A 4,122-nucleotide genomic window follows, 5' to 3' on the forward strand; every position below is an offset into this window, starting at 1 on the left:
CTCTCTTTCTTTGTCTTCCCTCCTTCTTTCACTTCATCTCTTTCTACGTCTTCTCCATCCATCTCTCTCTCATCGAGAGAGATGTAGTTGAACCTGCGTTTAACTCTTCTAGTACATGTATTTTTTCAATACAATTAAAATACATGTATAGAGAAAACTATCAAGCAAACGGGATTGAATGTGTAGTATAGCTAAATAAATAGCTATAGACATGCACAAAAAATCTGTGCCAATATATCAATCATTTTCAAACTGATAGACATATTTTAATATTTTTGTAGCGAGTCGGTAAGAGTTCCACTGCAACATTCACATTCTAAATGTTCGAAAAGCAAAATGTCATTCCGACAATTTTAATGAATCACACTGAACAGAATGAATCGAAGGTCAAGAAATGTTTTACATTTGATAAAAACAGGGACGTATATACTAAGTATATACGTCCCTGATGAAAAGAAAATCAAGAATAATGCAAGATTAATGCATGGCTGCATTACCAAATATTATTGATTTTTTAATGTATATACATGTATTTATTGACATGCATATGTTTTTCATACGACAAACAATCATTCACTTCACTTTCCCTCAAACGGTTACACGCAGAGTTTTGTAATTAAAAAAAGAAGAAAAAAAGAAGCGGGACCATTGTCACAATCTGAACACGAACACGTTGATTAATGTATTTTTTTATCTCTATAAATCATGTACTAATTACAAAATAACTTGCTCATTTATTCCTTTACTACTTTACTATAATATTTGGGGCTAGTGGAGGGGGGGGGGATACATGTCCAAAGATGATTGGTGATCGTTGGCTCTACCTATAGCTATACACGTGTATATATACACGTGTTATATTCTGTGTGAATTGAACGGTTTTTTTTGTCGCTTAAGAAACAATAGACCTTTACCTACCTGTTTATTGGGAGACGACCGTGAAGCACACCGTGTACACAACACCCACCCCATCTCTCTCTCTCTCTCTCTCTCTCTCTCTCTCTCTCTCTCTCTCTCTAATGTTTTAGGTGACTAGGAAAAATAACAGTTATGAACGAGTAGATCTACGAAACACAAAAAAGTTATGTTTCAAAATACTGTGCAGTCCACTTTTATTATTCCCGTTGATAGAGCAAGGTCGCTACATGCAACAGAATTATCAGAGTTTCTGACACCCAATTAAAACTTATACGTAATCGTTATGTAATCTATATGAAATTGAAGACGAATAACACTCAATCCTTATATATCTCATGTACACTTACACTGAACACTTAATCAAAAAATATTATAAGCCATCAGTGTTTTAACTAGTCAAACTTAAGTATAATAATTTCTTTAGTACATTCATAACCGTAAACATTTAAACATGTGTGTTACTATCTTCGAGAAGCTTATAAAATACAGAAAAACAAAATTGTTTTTGTAAAGGAAAGTATAATTCATTATTATTTACGAAACAGACAAGAAGATTGCCATGTCACTGAGTTGAATCATTTTACAACGTTAAACATTGAACCGGGTGCTTTTTTTCCTCCATTGAAAACTGAAACCAAAATAAACCCGGTTACATTCGTTACACTGATATCATGCAATGTAAAATTTTGCTACAGTCTTATGAATGACGTATGTAATATTTGTTTTTAGAAACAAAATCAGGACTTGAAGATTTACATATAGTTTGGTGAACTAGGCAGTGAAAGTCTTAGATCTAGATATGAAAAAGAACAGGCTAACGTACTTGTGTAAGCATTCCAGATTTTATAATTATTTGTTCTCCAAAATTCATAATTTTAGTAAATTTTTATGGAGAAAGAATATACGTTTAAACCAAAGTGCACGCACATTTTCGTATATACACAATCAGTTTTGTACAATGTTAGTAACTGTTTACATCTTGAAAAACTTGGAGAAGATGTAAGAATTTTTCTTTGGCTTTGCCGGGATCTTGCACTTATAGATTTTGCTTATTTACCTCATCTAAAGTCGAAACTGCGTAGACAGAAATTGTTGGACCTTAATGATCTACGATATGCCACAAAAGGCATTATACAAAAGCTTGACAAATAATGGTATGGACGTGCATTTTATAAATCGGTTAAATGTCTTAAAAAGTGTGTGGAAATGAAAGGTGTTTACTTTGAAAAAGAGTAGCATGTTTGACTTTCAGTTGTTTGACGTCACCTGACTTCGTGGAAATATGAAATGTTGCTCCGTAAATCTAATTCACGCAAAGTAAAAATCGCTCTATCTTTTGGAGAAAAAAAAATTAAATTCATACTTATTTTCAAATAGTAGTCATTTAATAAAACATGCGCCATCCTACAAAGTTCACAGTAATTTTGCCGTAAATCACTGTCCGCGAAGTTTTCTAACAACCCTCGTACAGTTGATTAAAAAAAAAACTAAGGTAATGAAAAAATCATATCCATTAATATAGGTAGCTATTCGACAAGGGTAATTTAAGCGTACATATGTACATTCCTTCAGGCTTGTGTGTTACGTACACACTAGTTCTTAAATCTTTCACTGTATTATAATTTATCATAAAAGACTCAGTGACAGGCATAATATTTTTTTTTATTAAAAAATCATTTTTAAGTTAGAAAATATAAAACATTAAAATAACCCATCAGGTAAGCGGCAAGAGTGCTCTTTTCTCGGCGGGCGAATGCATTCTGCGTAGGAGTTGTCTACTTACCCAACGTTTACTTAGTTTGTGTTAATTAATGAATATAAAGTCAACTTTTTACTGCTATTAGATTTTATTTTGTTGGAGAAAATTAAAATTATCCATCAATTAAACGGCGGGCATATAGATTTCTTCTGCTGCCGTATGAATTCTACGTACGAGTTATCTACCTTTACCAACATCTTTGATTTTTCGTCGATAAATCCGTAATAAAAGCTTATAAAAATATTTTGTTGTGTGAATTAATATTATTTTATCACATTTAATCATAATCAATCATAATTATATCGATATATAGCCGCATTTGCCGTGGGACTTACGTGGGACTTACGTGGGACTTGTTTTCCCCGTGGGACTTGTTTTAGTATCACCCGAAAATACTTTGCTATATATTCTATTTATAGAAGCAAAGCAGCCGGAAGTTTGTCTGTTTATAATGACAAAAACCAAATACAATTCAACAAAATATTCCCGGATTTCGCATCTTTCTGCCTTTTTTCTTAATATCATAAATTGAGAAAAAACTGTAACTTGTTACCCCCCCCCCCCCCCAAAAAAAAAGAACCACTCAGTTTTACAATTTTAATGGCGTAGATTGATATTTTTTATTGCAAATCCAGACAACTTTTTGCGACTGTGTAAAGAAGGTTCTTAACAGTAAGTAAACTTTTCATTATTTTGGTTTGATAATTAATTCTGGTTTCTGCCTGCACTTTCATGCTCAGTAATTAGTAGTAGGGGGGAATTCAGGCACGTAGCATCAGGGGGGGGGGGGGGCAGCCCCCCCCCACTTTTTCTTGCAGCAACAATTTTTTGAAAATTTACATACTATATAAAATGGAATTATCATGGAGTTGCCCCCCCCCCCCCCACTTTTTTGGGAGTATGTAAAAAATTGATATGAACATAAGGAAACGAGGAGTGAAATTGAAGTCATATAGTACGCCCCCCCCCCCCAGTACAATATATCATTATCTTGTTATAACGAAAAGATTTTGACCGGGTTTTCCAAAATAAAAAGCTGGTTATTGAAATTGTGGAAATGGCAGGCGGACAGGCGGCTGCCACAAGGGTACCTCTATATTGTACTGATTGTATGGGTACATTTAACTCTTCCTACAGTTTTCAAGATAGGAATTTGTTGATTTGCAGATAAATTGCTTATTGACAAATTAATTAATGGATAAAAAACTGTTTCTTATTAAAATAAATTATTCCTCATTTAAAAAATAGAATGTTTAGTTGATTATTATACAAATTTGTATGCTTTATTCATTAGCTGCAAATTCTAAGCTTCAGAATATAGATTTATTTTGCCGTTTTCCCATTAGCATTTTTAAAAATCGCTTTAATCTAGAGGTTACATTTCAAAGTTCTATGTATTTCAAAAAATATTTTTCAAAGACAATAAAAAGTTTGAAGCACCAAAG

The sequence above is a fragment of the Magallana gigas genome, chromosome 2 (assembly GCF_963853765.1).
Source record: "Magallana gigas chromosome 2, xbMagGiga1.1, whole genome shotgun sequence".
Taxonomy (NCBI): Eukaryota; Metazoa; Mollusca; class Bivalvia; order Ostreida; family Ostreidae; genus Magallana; species Magallana gigas.